Source organism: Agelaius phoeniceus, chromosome 11 (genome assembly GCF_051311805.1).
Source record: "Agelaius phoeniceus isolate bAgePho1 chromosome 11, bAgePho1.hap1, whole genome shotgun sequence".
In the NCBI taxonomy this organism is placed as follows: Eukaryota; Metazoa; Chordata; class Aves; order Passeriformes; family Icteridae; genus Agelaius; species Agelaius phoeniceus.
In genome coordinates this window covers 8,656,735-8,673,014 of record NC_135275.1, presented here as the reverse complement: position 1 = coordinate 8,673,014, position 16,280 = coordinate 8,656,735, and the positions used below count along the sequence as shown (strand labels likewise).

The following is a 16,280-nucleotide window of genomic DNA, read 5'->3' as shown; positions in this document are numbered from 1 at the left end:
ATCTTTGCTGGAGACCTGTGAGGTAGGAGAGGCCATATTCCAGCCACTCTTCATGGACAGGGATCCTGACTCACTGAATCACTTGATTCAGACTGTGGCACTTGCCTGCAGGTGGTTGTGCTGTGGCCTCCAGCTGGGGCATGGTGAGGCAGGTTTGCTTGCAGCTGGCTGGGTGCTGCTGGCAGTGGGAGTGTGGTGTGGCTGGAGCATCCAGCTGTGGTGCCACAGCCTCAGCTGGCTTTTGTGTGGAGCTCAGCTTTGCAGCTGCAGTGGCTGAGCCAAGATCAGCACCTGTGTTTCTGTTTCTTTTGGCTGTCCTGTGGGACACTTGTGGCTTTCCCTACTGGAAGGTGCCCCAGAGCTTGGGTGCTGGGTAGGGATGTGGTGTTGCAGCAAAAGTTTGGTTTGGCTCTGAACTCCCTGTCCTGGGCTGGAGCTGGTGATTGACCCTGGAGACCCAAGCCTCTTTCTCCACAGACAGGGATAATAATATTGCTATGAAAGGGGTGGTGTGGAAGTCAAAAGCTAAGTGGTACCAGAGTTACTGATGGAAGACCTGCTGGTGTGGAAAGCTACAAGAAAACCCACTGTGGTGATGTTCTCCCCTCTGTTGTTACAGTCCAGGAAATGGAAATGTCAGTCAAAACAGAGGCTGCTGAGGGTGAACCAGTCTCTTTGGAGATTGCAGACAGCATCCTAAAGACATGTCCTCACAGTTGCCTGCATCCCTCACCTGTGTCTGTGCTTGGCTGAGGAAATAGCTCATGGCTGTGTTGAAATGTGTTTGGTTGGGTGACAGCCCAGGTGCAGAGCTCTGGGTGCTGTTTCATTTCCTGTGCATCTCACAGCTCATCTCTCGAGTGCTTTCTCAAGAGGCTTTCTTGTCTTCCACACCAAACCTCCTCCCTTGTTGACTCTTCACAGGATGGTTTCTACACTTGGATTTTGTGTCTTACTTCTTCCTCTTTGCCTCCTGAGGGTTTCATGCCCATTAGGCTCACTGGAGATCTCTGAGAAGGGAGGGATCCTTCTCTCCTTTTTTCTTCCCTGCAGACTGCATCTCTTGATAAAAGGCCCTTCTCCCTATTGTGTTGTGCTGAGTGACCAGAGTGTGTCCCTGCTTCAAGTCCATTTTCTTGGCTCACCCTGAATATGCTCAGAATTTGCTGATAGGATTTGTAGTTCCTGACAACCACGTCTTTGCTCAAGCATCAGGGGTGGAACAGACTATCACCATCACTTTGAGACTGGTTTCCTTGGTGGTGGGCTTCAGGTGCAAATCCCAAATTTCAGGTTTCCTTCCCAGCCTCTCACTGCTCTCCTGTTGCTCTGATCAGCCAAGGCTGGTGGGAATCTGCCACTCCAAGCAGGATGCTGGGATGGGGGCAGGCAGCAGGGTCCTCTGCCATCAGTGCAGTGTGGCTCAGTGGCTTGGCTTGCAGAGTGCAAGAGAAAGCATCTCCTGTTGTCCAGCAAGTGCCATACATAGTGTGCTCCTGATAACCACAGTGATATCCTGCAGTGTGAACTCACCTCTCAAACCTGACCCAGGGAGTTGGTGCTGTGAGATAAACCTGTGCTGATGGGATCTGCCCTGGTTGGTTGTGTTACACCTGCGCTGCACAAAGTGGCTTGCTCAGGCAGTGTTACACCTTTCTCTAATGTGTTTGGGGTGATACCTGCACTTTCACCATGGCCCAGGGTGGCTCAGGGCACGAGGAGAGGCTGCTGCAATAGGCAGGGGAAGGAGCCAGGAGATGAGGCTCCTGTTGCTTAAACTGACTGCTGTGGAGTAGAAGGATTTCAGAAAAAAACCACACGATTTGGACGTGCCCAACACTTCCCCTGAGCTTGTGAGCTTGACCTGCCCCCAGGCAGCCCAGTTCCCCCACCCTGTGCAGCTGAAGGAAGCTGGGGAGGTCGTGTCCTCCCCCAGCCACAGGGGAGGATTAGCTCCCTAAACCATGCCAAGACAATAAGCTGCAGATCAAAGGCAGATGAGGTTGGCCAGGCTGTGTGCACTTCATCTGCCCTTCATCACCCAGCACTCCTTGGATCCTGCCTGGGGGTCCTGGGTCACCCAGCGTGGGGGAGCAGTGCTTTGGTGGTCTCTGTGCAGATTGTGGGGACAGATTAGGCTGCATGGGAGGCATAATCAGGAGATTATCATACCTTCTCTTATCTTAAATGCCATCTCTTATCATACCTTCTCTTATCTTAAATGCCATCTCTTATCTAAATGCCCTCAGTTGTGCATTCTGCAACAAAAGCTTACAGGTTTGAGTTTACCAGGTGGTTGCTGTGGTGTGGCTGGGTGAGCAGCAGATTCCTGGCTGTGAAGGGAAACTTGCAATATCTTGTCTTTGGTGCACAATGCTTGTGGAAAGCCTCTGGGCTGGCTGACTTGGAGTCTTTGTACTGCTCTAGAGAGTGAGGTTTCATGTTGTGGAGCTGAAAATGGCATTCAGGATATGGTGAGTGAAGGCTGGGGAGTGTGGGCCTCCAGCTTCACCCCAGTTTTCTGGAACATCTGCGCTGTTAGGAAACACTTAACTGCTGTAAGCTCCTGTTGAAGGAGCTGGGTTTTACTGCAGCAAGAATGTCCTCAGTCAGGGCAGATGCCTGCTCTTCTCAAAGCCCATGCAGTGTTTCTGCACAAGCTCATTTTGTGTGGGCTCTTTCAGAGGTCTGACAGTTATTAAATCTGCCCAGGTCAGTAAAACTCCTGCTTGGCTCCCAGGCTGAAGGAGCTGATGTCACTGGAGGCAGTGCTGAGTGTGCCATGGTTTTGTACCTTCCATCAGGAACCTAAGTGGGTCTGGAAGAAATGCTGACTGCCTTTCTTGAGGTGCTGGAGAGCTGAGGTAGAGCTGACAGCTCTTGGGAATGTGTCATACCTGTTGCAGGTGTTAAGGAAATGTTTGAAGTACATGATACACACAAAACTGTCCCTTTGCCCAGGACCCAGGTGGGTTGTGAGCCGTGCCAGGGTACACAGTCACTGGGCAAGGATGGACAAGTCCCTTGGTGGAAATAGTTACACTATTGCATTCTCTGATGAGTTGTCCTTCCTAATTTCCCACTCCAATTTTGACATGTGTGGATAGAAAAACAACTGTGAATATTTTCCCATAAAAAGTGCCTTTGTTTTCCAGCAGACTCCAGATCTGATAGAAATGTTTTGGGGTGGGAGGTATTAATTGCCCTTAGCACAAACTCATTTTGCAATGCAGGTGTATAAGGTGTAATGGTACATCCATTATCAAGAACTTGGAGCCTCATTGCTCTGTTAGAGGTAATTCTGACTTTTTTTTTCCTGTTACACAGATCCCATAGATGTTTCCATATACTCAGTTGTGTTGTTGGAGGAGGAACCAAGCAGCAATTTTCTGGTTTTCATTCATGCTTAGAGACCTCTGGGGTCTTTGAGGGGAAAAAATGACAATTTTCTTTTATGACAAAGAGAAAATTTATTGTCCTGTTTGAAATTGCGTGTTTCTTATTGCTTAGTTGTTCTTATCTTCCAAGAGACAAGTGGTTATGATTTCCCTGCTGTTGTTGAAATATGATAGACTTCTCATTGGGTAACATTGGGGAAAATTTTCTCTACCAAAAGTGGAAATTTTGGGAGTCAATTTAGCGCTTCAACAGGAGTCATTCTGCAACATCAGCAAATGGCCTTTGCTGCCAGCCAGCATCTACTGACTTCCTGTGAATGAAGTTGGGTGAAAGATTCGGGTGAACAGCAATTCTGAAAGAAAAAAGTCACTTCCTTTACCCTGAGCCCATCACAGATTTAGCCTGACTTTGGTCAGTGCTGGGATTTTTGCTGCTCCCTGTGCTCAAAGCACTCCCTTGGAATTGCATCCAGGTGCAACCTCCTCTTGCTTCTGGGAAGATCTGAATCCATTGTGCCCAGTTCCTAAATCCTATCACCGTGTTTTATTCAGCATTTTTTCAGTCAAGTAAGAAGCTGCTCAGTTTGTCCTGTGTTGAAGCTCGTGAAGATGGGGGAAGATAAACTCTTGAACAATTGAGGCATTTGGACATCAGAGCTGATTTCTAAGGTGTCAGGAAGGAAAAGGCTCTCTCAATCACACACCCTGGCACCCTGATGTTCCCTGCTTGGCTAGGGACATCTGCATGCTTCCCCCCGGCCTTGGATGACAAAATGACTCATTGATGTTCGTGGTGTCCCCTTCCAGGTGATGTGGTCCTTCACCACAAGCCTTGGAGGGCTGCTGTGACCCTTGGCTTCAAGAGGAAATCAAGGAGAATTCAGGAACTTTTGTGCCCCTGGAAAATCCATGCAAATATTTGCCCTGGACTAAACAGCAAGAGAAAAGTGACCAAATAAATTGGAGACCTCCAGAGCAGAAATGTCTCAGGCACAGCAGCTCTTCAGAGCAACAAAGCAATTGAGCTGGACTCCCTTTCCTCACACACAGACCTTCCACTGAAGCTCTCCAGGGAATAGACCTGAGGTCTAATTCCAGAGATCTGGGCTGGAGGACCTGGCCCTGGGGACAAGTGCAGCAAGGATGCTGTCTCTCCTGCTGGGTGTTGAGATGTGATGATGCAGCCCTGTGTAGGTGTGAAATGTCAGCAGTGAATGTTTACCCAGGGTGCCTGATGTGACGTGCAAGGACCTGCCTGTCATTTTGGACCATCTGTTTCTTGCTGTGGAGGTGTCTCTTGCCTTTCCTGCTGTCTTCCTCAGCCTGGTTCTTCTCTTTCCAATCATGGCCCCTTACTGCAGGTGCTGCTCTCTCCCTCTTCCTGGTCTTCCATCCTAAGCCTGCTCTGTAGCCTTCTTCCCACCAACATCCTGGTGCTGGGTTTGGGTTTGGATTTTTGTGGTGGATTTGATTCCATGAAGCAGCACCCCTTTTGTGAACTTGTTTTTCCTCATTAAGTGGCTCTTGCTGTCTCTCCCTCCCCTTGGCATGGAAGAGACACGCTCAGGCTCTGCCTGTCTGACTTGCACTTGCTCAAGCCCTGGGGACTGCAGAGCTTGTCCTGACGTGATCCTGCAGCAGTGGAGAACACCTGTAACACAGGGGAGAGAGATTCATTGCTGGGGTAACCAGGGAAATGGGAAATGCCTGCCTGCCTGCCTTAGAGCCCTTATGGTGGCTCTCCCAAAATAGTCTGCTCAGGGAAAAGCTCCCCTGGTTGTTTCCCCTCCCTATTCAGGGCTTGGGAGCTCTGTAGGAGACTATTTGTGCATCTGTGGTAACTCTTGCCCTGACCCCACAGCAGTGGGTCCCTGGTGCAGGGGGAAGGGGCCATGTGCCCACTGCAGCCTCATGTCAAGTGGGATGTGACTGTAGTCAGTTCTGCCTTGTATTTGGTGTCAGGGAAGGGATCATCCCTTTTTCTCCCACATCTGAGACAGGAGTTCTGTTCTGCTGTGGGGGTGCCTTTCTCTGAGGGAAAGGGGAAGAGCAGGGAGGAACAATGCCATAAAGATCTGATCCTGTCATTTCCCTCCCAGCCCTGTGTAGTGCTGGGCACTGTCTGCCCCAGCCACCACCACAGCTTTTTGGTGGGCACAGGGTGTCCTGTGCCTTGGCATCTCTCCTCTGGCCATGTGGTTTCTCCTTGCATTGTGGTTTCTCCTCCCAGGGCAGATGATGAATGAAGGAGAGCATTTCCCAGGACACCTCTCCTGGGTAGCCCTCTATGGTGCTGTATTTATTTTGCAGGATTGATGCGTTGTGCACTTTTCTCTCTGACTGATTCAAGCAAACACACACAAATAACTCTGCTTTTATCTGCCCAGGTCCAGAGCCTGCTCAAAGCCTCCTCCTGGCATGACTCACTCCTGGGCAATCCCTGGAGAAAATAGATGTGGTAATTCAGTTGCAGATCCCATCCTTTTCTCACGGCCCTGTGGTCAGCTGGCTCTGTCAGATGTGCTCCAGGTGGCTGACAGGAGAGCAAGGTGCTCTGAGCAGGAGCCTTGCATCAGCCAAGTGTCTTTTCCTGCCTCTCCTGCTGCTCCAGCCCTCCCAGAGGGATCCTCCTGGTTGGCAGGATACTTGGTCCCACAGCCACTTTGGGACACTCTCTGTCAGCTGTGACACTTTAGCTCTGGTAGAGGTGTAAACTGGTTCTTGATCCATTGAGTAATTAATATGAAGTAATTAATAAAAAATGTGCACTGTCACTTTTGTTGATGTCCTGGCCTTTGCTGGTTTCTGTGAGGGTAAATTTTGTTCACTAAAAATTTTGTTGTTTTTACAGAATGCCTTTTTTTATCATCTTGTTTTCCTTTCTCCTATTTTGCCTTTCTGTGTCCTCCTTTTTAATCCTAAGTAAAACCTCATCATAAACTAAAATCCATATTTTAGGAAAAACAACACATAAAATTGAAGGGGGAATCTGGAATCCAATTTGATAAATAATAAATAATCCTGGACTCAGAAAAGCCTCAGCTATTTTTCTCAAAGCATCCAGTGCACTACTGGCTTGATTGGCTGCTATAAATATTGGCCAGGTTCTTTCAACCCTTGGGAAGGTAAATGAGAGGCCAGTGCCAGGTTTGGTTGGTGCTGGGGGCAGATGTGTAACTGTGAGCAGGGAGCCCAGCCCCAGTATGGGCTGGCAGCTCGGGGTGCAGCACAGAGCCCTGTGCTTGATGTGGGATCTCCCTTTGCCACAGCTCCAGCACCAGCCTGGGCCAGAAATTGCACTGGTTCCAGCATGGCAGGGTGCTGGAAGCCTTCCTGCCCACACAGAGAGCTGAGCCTCAGTGACAGGCACTGGGTGCACCCTGACATTTCCATGCTGCTCGAGGCTGAGGGGTTTGGAGAGCTGGCACTCCTCACACAGCCTGGAGCAGTTGGACATCAGTGGGCAGCTTGGTGCTGTGATGTCCTTCCTTCCTTCCTAGGGCCTTAGAGGAGCATTTTTGCTTCATCAAGACCCACTTGTGACAGCTGGAGCTTTGTCCTCTCTCTGTCTTCAGTGAATCAAGTTTTTATTTTGCTTTCCTTTGCAATCTGCATCATCATAGGGCCATGGAATGGCTTGGGTTGGAATGGGCCTTAAAGATCGTTGAGTTCCACTTCCATGCCTTGGAGATGAGCTTTTCTAGACGATGCCTTTCACTAGATAAGCTTGCTCAAAACCCCTGTGCAATCTGGCCTTGAACATGGAGCCCTTTCTGCTTGACATGCTGGTAACTCCTAAACTCACAGGACTTGTCTGCCTCTCATCTTTCCATGCTTACAAAGCCCTTGCTGTTGTTCAGCTCCAGGACAGCTGTCCTCTGTCCTGCCCCCTGGGGCAGATTGCTGCAGGATTGTGTGGTCCTTTTTGGCACAGCCTGAGCCTTGGATTTGGACTTGTCCCCAGCCCTGCCGAGCACAGGGCTTGAGCACAGACCTGAAGGAGGAGATAAGAACAGCCTTTGTGTGTCTGACTGGAAGCATCTCCTGTTTCCAGCAGCAATGGTGAGGGATGCCAGGAGCCTAGAAGAATAATCAGGGGCATGTGTGGACCCATCCTTCCCTGGCAGGCAGCCCTTGGCAGGCCATGGTTTAAACTCTGCTTCCCCTGGCAAAGATGGTTTCCATCATGCTTAGGAGAGGATGGCTTCTCCAGGAATTTATAGCCTCTGCTGTTATCACAACTGAAGCTTGTCCTCCAGGCTCTGTGGAAACACCCCCATCACCAAGGCTGCTGTTCCTGTCCTGAGGGGCTGCACCTTGCAGGTTCAAGCCCAAGGAGGGTACATCAGGCTGGGCTATGTCCTGCTTTTCACTGCAAGGACTTTCTTGTCTTCTGTGGGGGCCCATGCCACACCTGCACAGGGCTGACTTGACTGGCCAAGTGATTGAAGAGACCAAGTCCTTGAGCACAGTTACCTGAAGAACAAGAAACATTTGGAGATGTTTTTCCCTTGACTTTATAACTTTCCAGTGGAGCTAATGACAAAGCAAGGGCTGTATTGCTGCCACCATAAGTGTCAAGTGGTCTCTGGTGTACTTACCACTGGTGCTACCCTGAGTTTCCTGGTCTCAGGGGCTTTCACTGCTGTTGGTTGGGGGATTTTTTAGCAAGTTGCCAAGGGGGATTCTCCAGCAGAACTGCCTCGAGGATCCTGGCTGTGGTCCCTGCCTGTGCTGGCCGTGCTGCAGTCGGATCCAGTAGCATCGTGTCCATTTCCATGGCAACAGCACGTGCATGACCATAATAAAGTCAGATTACAGCTCCTTCCCTGTGTGTGTGGGCAGGAAAGGAGTTTTCTGAGGTAAGAGCTCAAATGACTTGCAAAGGAGCATTTTGGCTGGGTAAAGGCAGACTTTCCAGTGGCTAGGAAGGCTGTTTGTGCAATGCTGGAAATGCTAATGAAGATTGAGTGAAGTTTCTGGGATTTTTTTTTTTTTTTTTGCTCTGCCAAGCAGATTTCATGCACACGTGTAGTAGGAGCTATATTTAAGGGGTGATTGTCCAGAAAGGGCTACAGAACAGGTCTCTGAAGCCTGCTTGTCCCACAGGGTAATAACATGGGCTGTGTATTTTCTCAGAAGTGGCTTTAATGCTGTGGGATTCAGTCTCAGCTTGGAGCCTGCTGCTGTTTGTCACGGGCTGAATGCCAACAGCCAGGCTGTTGGGAGAGCTCACACACAGCCCTTGAATTTAATCTGTGAAGAGCAGGAGCTGGGCAGGACTCTCTGCTTGGCCAGTGATGAAGGTGGTCTCCTCTGGAGATGTGGTGTAGTCCAAGGGGGTCCATTTGGTACTTCTGGAAGTCTCTTCCACATGAGGCCATGACAGGACTGTTGGTAGGTCGCTGGTGCTGGTGGATGATGTTGGGGCTGTTGGTTGGTTGCTCTCCAGCACTGTCAGCACTGTGGCTGAGTTTGCAGGGATCTGAAATGATGAGTCCTTTGACCCCAGCACTGCAGTTGCAGCACTTTGGTTAAAAAAGCAGGAACCCTTTTAATGTGGTCAAACCTGCCTTTCCTTGTCCAGTTCAACTACAACTAGTAAAGTGAAATTCCTGGGTGGGCTTAGGAGTGTCATTTCTGCTTCAGTATGGAGCCATACACAGGCCCAACAGGATTTGGGCACCATGTGGGTTTTGGAGCACCAGGCATCTGAGCTGTGCTCAGATGGGGATCCTCATCTGCACTGGGGATGCTGATGTGGGAAGGACACCAAGGAACCTTGCTGCATTCTCAGAGTGCCAGATGTATCTTGGTGAGGTTTCTGTGGTGGCTCCTCGCTCAGTCTCATGGGGTAACATCAAAGGAGTCTGCCAGGGGAAACAGAGACCAAGGTAATGCCTCATCATGGGAGAGCTTTGAAAGCCCTGGCCAAGGGAAACCTGCCTGATTGGCTCCAGTGGGGCTGGCAAAACTGGCTCTTCCCAGCTCAGTGTGTGGGGCTGTGTGACAACTGTGCATGGATGGGACTGTTGGACACTGCCCTGGTGGCTGCTTACAACAGAAAATAGGGCAGTGCTGGGGCAGGTATTGCCGCCTGAGGAAGCTCCCAGAAGGTTCTAGGGAGGGGTTTGGTTGTGGTTAAAAAAGGTCAGGCCCCAGGTGCTGTCAAATGTCACAGAGGTTCAGTACCACAAACATCCTGTGGTTTTGTGTTTCCCCTTCCCATCCCAGCCACGGCCTCTGCTGTGGCCCCCAAGATGTGGCTGTGAGCTGACAGTGTGTTCTGGAGGTGGCACCCGGGTGGCACCCACTGACTCAGCCAGTGGGTGTGAAAACCAGGGGCTGGCTTTAGCACCAGCCCTGCCAGAGGGATCTCAGCAGTTTCAAAGCATCCTCGCTGCTCAGCCCGGCTTGGCTCCCTTTCAGCAGCCTCTTGCTTGAGCACCAAATTCCTCCTCGGGAAGTGCAATATTCATGAAGGAGACACGTTAATTAGCAAGCTGTCTGCTCCCTGCTTTGGCATGTGAGTAGGTGGTGTTACCTCTGGAATTAGGTTGAAATCCGTTTGGTATTTAGGTGCATTTGATTTGCAAGAGCTTGTAGGCCCCTTAAAGAGCACCTCTAAAGCACGTTGAGCTACACACAACTTTCATGTGATATGTTTTCTTTCTGTCACTCTGGGACATGCAAGGACACCTCATTGCCAAGCTGGTGTCCCCTGGCCATCTGAACAAACTGTGGGCAGCTGACTGCCAGCATTCAGGACAGATCCACTCGTTCCTGAGTGCCTCCCCTCTTGCTGGCAGAGCAGCCAGCAGGTCAAGAGATCTGTGATTATCTCAGACTTGGTCATGGAAGTTGCTCAGAGGAAGCTGATTCTCAAATTGCACTGTGTTTGGAAGTCAAATGAGCAAACCCCAGCTATGCAGCTTCACAGCAGCTGTGTGTGGCTTTGCTGTCCCCAGCCTGGAGAAATGTTACTGTCTCTGGCTGACAGTTTTGAGCCCCAAAGGGGTTGTGTTGCAGCCTCTCATTGAACCCCAATGGCATGGAAGGGAACACAAAGTGGTAAAAACACCATCAAACCCAATTAATTTCAAATCAATTCCTGGCTACTGCCACCACCATCACTGCTCCAGTGCTAGTATGTTGTCTTCAAGTATCAGTAAATTTTGGCAACTTCTCCTGGGCATGAGAAGCCAGAATCTGTGGAATTGAGCTTTTTTTTCCTGAATCTTTTTAAGATATCTCCCTCTTCTGCTGAATTCCAGGAGTAAGAAGGTAGAAAGTGAAGATGCTAAAAAAGACTGAAAATCTTGCTTGTGTTGTAGTTGAGAAATGATATTTTCTTTCCTTTTGTAAATGATTTTCTGTGGTTTCAATATTCTCTTTTGCTTTCTGTCATAGCAAAAAAATGAGAGGAAAAAATGGAGGAAGTCATGAAAAGACCAAATGTTTTTAATTTTCTGGTCAATCTCTTAAGAACTTTAAAGAAATGGCTCGTGCTAGTTTTTGGAAAAAGGCAGAGAAATTCCAGTTTCTGCCTGTCATTTTTTCCTCCCCACTTGAAATAATTCATCCAGCCCTAAATTAAACCATTTGATTTGGAAACTGGGGCAGAAGGTGAGTGTTTGTGGGTGTGTTGGCAGGGGCATCCTGAGCAGAGAAAAGCTTTTGGAAGGGCAGGATGCAGCCCCAGCACTGCAGGGTGAGCTATACTGGGACTGTCTTTGGGTAAAACCACGGCGGGTGCTGCTGGGGTGGACGAGGAGGTGAAGACGCCAGCCCAGAAAATCTTTAAATACTTCCAACACAGGAGCTCAGCCCCCACTCCTGTTAATTTGGGAGCTACTCCCAGCTGCTCTCTCTGGCTCTGAGGGATGCCCTGCTCCCAGGGTCAGCAGCCTGGCACCCAGCACCCCCCAGGACAGCTCCCTGCCCTCTCTGCCTGGCTGTTGTGCTGAACACGGAGCATGGAGGAGAAACCCTTGCTGCAGTGAGGGGTGAGTGCCTCCTTTCCTATTGGAGCCCCTCTGGAAGATAATCATCACTAATGCCTTGCTTCTCTGATTTAAATGAAGGTTTCTGCATCCACTTGCATTCCTGCTCTGCACCACACGAGTCTCTGCTCCACACTCTTGTTCTTGGGGTAGGCAGAGGCTTTGCTGAGCCCATGGACTCCTGGTTATCCACAGCATCAGGCTCAAGACAGACTGAGCTGGGTGAGTTGTTTCCTTCCTGCTTTCCCTGAGCCCTTTCCCAGCAGTGTCACCCAGCTGACTGAACAGGAGTCCTGGGGGCTGCTGCTCCATGCCCTCGTTTGGGTGCACCCTGCTGCACTCTGTGAGCAGCCAGGATTCCTTGTGGGTGCCTCTGGAAGCACAGCCTGCAGCAGGACACTGCTGCTGTGCCCCCTGAGGATGGCAGGGAGGAGAAGGCTCTTGGGACAGAATGACTTCACAGAGGCACTCTGGGACTGGTCACCCCTCCCACAGCAAGGGCTGCTGGAAGGGAGCCCAGGAGAGCCCTGCCAAGGATGTCTTCATCCTCATACCCCAATGCAGGCAGTGTTTGCAAATGCTGAAGTGATGCTGCTCCACCAGGGGCCAGCCAGGGATGATAATGTAGCTTTGGGTGGCTCTGCTCAAAGGCCCAAGAGCCTCAAGGTGTGTTTTGGCTTGTGGGGCACAGTGGGGGTTTGGATGGCCCTGGAGGAGGTGACAGGAGGGCATTGGCTATTTGGCTATGAACCCAGGGTGGCTGTTACTGAGCCCCACAGTCCTGAGAGGTGAGGATTTCCCCATTTACAGTCACAGTGATGTTCTCCAGCTGTACCTGAAGTACAAGGGGGGGACCTCCCAATGCAGCACAACTTTTATGGGCTGAATTGATTGCTGGTGAAAAACCCAAGCCTCAGTATGCTGTGAGATATCCCTGCATCCCACCATCACCTCAGAAGAGCACTGCAGAAACACTCCAGTCCTGGTGCAAGGGCTGCATGTGGCCAGAGCCCATCCACTGTGTATTGTCAAGGAAGGACTCTTTTTGCTTTGGCAAGAGTGAGAAGCAGGTTCATTGAAAAGATCTCCACTGGAATACCAAAAATGCTTTAAAATGGTCTGTTTTGCATTGAGAAGGTGTAGAAATGCAGAATGGATGGTTCTTGTAAGCTGCCCCACCTGAAACACCAAAGGATGGAAGTAATTAGTGAATTAATTTCACTGTCCCCATTGGAAAGGTGCTGGCCACAGCCCTGGGAAGCAGTTGATGGGGATGTGGAAGGCAGCTGCCTCCCTTGCTTTGATCCAAACCAGTGTGAGCACCTGTCCAGAAATGTGGGGTCATGCTGGCATCTTGCAGTACCAGAGCCTGAGATGAGACATGGCTTCTCTTTGAAGTCAGGAACAACAATCTCTGAAAATAATATTAATTAAACAAAAGCAAAACAAAAAGCAGGACCTACTCCTCTCCACTCCCTTACTGGGAAGATATGACAAAGCCTTTCCTGTGTTAGGGTTGGTGCTCTAAAAAGAGGAGGGAAGATTTCTAGCAGCCTATCTCCTTGGTACTGGGCCCATTTCAATGCTGTGGTTAATTACATTAAATAATTATGGTATTTAGCTCACTTACCCTGTGCCTTTTCACACCCTGGGTGACTGTGGGATGGCAAGTACCAGACAGAGCAGTGAGGGGAGGTGGAGTCCATGCCCAGCCTCAGCTCTCTGTGCCAGCCCCTCTCCCGGTGCTGGTGAGTTCAGAGGTGCCCAGGCTCACGTGGGGAGCACCTGGAGCAGGGGGTGAGGCAGGGGGAGCACCCAGAGCACTCTGGAAGCTCTGGTGCACAGGGCCAGGAGCTGTTCCTTCTTGCTGTGTAATGAGACACTGCCACACCTGTGCAAATTTCCCCATAGCCTGGGGCTTGGGTGGAAACCTGTGGGATCATTAAATCAAGCTGCTTAGGAGCTACTTGAAGATGGAAGGTCTGAAATCCCCATATGAAATGGTGGTCATGTCTAGGCCATCCCCTGAGCTCCTGACCAGTGCCTCTGGCTGCTCTTGGCCCGTGCCCCTGAGGGACAGGCAGAGCTGGCTGATGCAGAAAGCCCAGCTGAGCTTCTGCTCCATGGTGCAGAGTATTTGGGGCTTGCCTGGCAAGGCCAGGATGTCCCCTGGCACAAGGAGCCAGCAGCAAGCTCAGGTGGTGCCTGTAAGGACAGGACCTGTAAGGGAGATGGAGGAAGGGGTGTGTGGGTCTGGGATGCAGAGCTGGTCCTGATTTGTTTGGGGCGTGGTTCATGCCACTTTCACAAAGGTTCTGCTGAACTCCTCTGCATTTGTGCTTCCTCCTTCCCCTGGACTGGGATCCCAAGGAATTGGGAAGGAAGCTGGGAGGAAGAAAAAGGCTTTTGGTTTGAAAGGCCTTGTGTGTTTGGGAGCTTCCTTAGTGCTTTGCTGCAGGCACCTCAGAAGGGAGGTCCAAGCAGCTCCCTGCTTATGTGGGTCCCCAGGAATTCTGTCTTGCTCCCCCACCTTCCCTTCCCAGGGCATTAATTCCTGGGAGCTGGGGCTGTGCTCTGGAGTCTAATAATGTAATATCTGTTCCTTTGGTAGTCAAGACTGCAGGGTAGCAAGCTGATCCCACAGCACATCTTCATTCTACAGCTCAGTGATGTATCTCACGTCTGGACAAGGGGGTGGATTAGAACATGGAAGCCACATTTTTCCCTTGGAGGCTTGTGCAGAGCTGGAGCAGCTCCAAGCACAGCTCCCAGGCTTGCTGCCTGCTCCATGCCAGGCTGCAGTGCTACAGGGGCTGACAGGGATCCAGCTTTAACTGGAGGAGCAGCAGTTCTGGTGTGAGCAAAGAAGATGCAGGCAAGTTGTTTTCCTCCTGTTCCACTGCATGTTGCCTTCCACACATGTGCAGTGTGAGGGGTGTTTTCCCCTGCCTTTGCATGGCACCAGGTTGGTCTGTAAATCCCTGTGAGTCCTCTGCATGGGGACAAATGCAAATGCTCCATCAGCCATGGCCTCCCCAGGTGACATTCAGCACGTGCTTCCCTGTGCTCTGACTGCCTCCCTGCAGCCTCAGCTCAGAAGCACCACTCAGGCTTTAGCATCTGCTCTCTTGAGCTTTGCAGCCCTGAAATGCAAATTATCTTCATCACATGTTATGTGCTGCTGACTGTGGGATGTGCCCAAATATTGAGTAACTTCCCAAGCTGAGCCTAACTGCAGCCAATGGGATCTAGGGCTGTTTCTTTCCATTTGGGTCACGAAGAGAATTTGGATAGGTAATTAGAAGAGGTGCTGCCCTCCCCAAACAGCTGGTGGGAGAGGCAACTGCCAGGAGAGAGCTGGGTTGGAGGTTTGCTTGAAGAAAGATAAAGTGAAATTCTACTGGAGATGTCACATTGGGTCTGCAGATACCTTAAGTATTTTGGAGAGGACCAAGACTGATTCTAGACAGTAATAAATTGCTGTCAGAGGAGACATTTAGGAACCAAAACTCCAACTCTAGAGCCTGATTTTGGGTTCCTCTTTCTTGCACGTGGGACCTGCCTCTCCCAGCAGTATGAATAACACACCTGCTGTATCCCCCTTCCCAAAGCAGCCTTGGGCAGCTCCCATGAGATCCCTTTAAACCCAGCCCTGCTTGACCTTTGTGTCCAGTTGAACAGCATGACCCAATCCTTGCCCATGGGGAAGCCTTGTTTGATTGTGGAGGTAATAAGCTGATTGGAACACAAGAGCTGATAGTTTCAAGTAACTGAAACTTAACCTCGCTGCATAAAGCGTCATTGTCCTGCCACAGAAATCCTCTGTCCGGGAGAGCACAGCTGCAGGGGAAATAAATGCTCTTCTTTTTTTCCTTTTTCTTTCTTTTTTTGCTGTTTGTTTGTTTAAACCCAGAGCCCTTGGGTCAGTTTGCTCTGGTTGGCTGCAGCACAATGCTGGTGGGATGTGGGTGCTGAGCTCTGCCCAGGGGGCTGGGGCTCCCTGAGTGACTGTGGGGCAAATTCCCTTTAATCCAGGGAATTAAACCCCAAGCAAAGCCATTGATGGTCATGGGTTTAGTTGAGATCCAGGCCAAATCCTGTTTCCATTGAAGCTAAATGGGAGCTTTAGCTGCTGGTTTCAGAGGGATCAGGGCTAGGACCTGCTGCCAGGTGTTGAGCACATCTGCCCTACTGACCTCAGCAGGATGGGCTGCCCTGCCCAGGGATGGGTTCTGGCTTCCTGTGTGCTGCAATGATCTCAGAGTACTTAGGGTGGCAGTGGATGCTCAAGCTGTGCTTTGCCTCCCCTGTACAGGTCCTGACACCAAAACAACCTTGACAGGTTGACAGGGTCCTGACAACCTTGCTCCATTTGAGCCATCACCAGGCACCAGCTGCTGATTCGTCATTTGCCTTCTCCAAACCATCTCCTGATATGGAAACAGTTCATCACTGCCTGTAACCAGCAGGAACACCAGATCCTGCAGCATCTGTTTTGGACATCAAGGCAAGTGGGCCTGGGACAGCTTTATCTGGGGTAGAACATTACTACTGGTGTTGTACTAGAGCTGCTGCTTGCCTGCTGCTGCCAGGAGAAGCACTCCCAGACAGGCTCACCTTCCAAGGTGTGTTATAAATGGAGAGAAAACCTAGGTATTTTTGAATACATGTATATGAGTGGTTATTTTGGACAGAAACTGCTGGTTCTGGGTGCTGGGAGCTGCAGGAGCCACCACCTCCATCAGTGCTGCATCTCCAGCCCTGAGCTGGAGAGAGCTGGCTCATGGCTGTGTTGCCCAACACACCCATGTTGTTCTTCCAGCAGTTCAGACTGTGTGAAGGTGAGAGGCAGAGGGGTTATTTTGTTTACTTAGTTTTA

At 50.4% G+C, this 16,280-nt stretch overlaps 1 long non-coding RNA gene across 1 annotated transcript; it reads left to right on the top strand.

Moving 5' to 3' along the window:
- Positions 1–10,836: 10,836 nt before the first annotated feature.
- On the top strand, positions 10,837–16,028 carry LOC143695038 (uncharacterized). The gene is made up of 3 exons (XR_013183932.1): positions 10,837–11,404; positions 11,483–11,623; positions 15,717–16,028. It is a non-coding gene; the product is annotated as an uncharacterized LOC143695038 (long non-coding RNA).
- Positions 16,029–16,280: the final 252 nt, after the last annotated feature.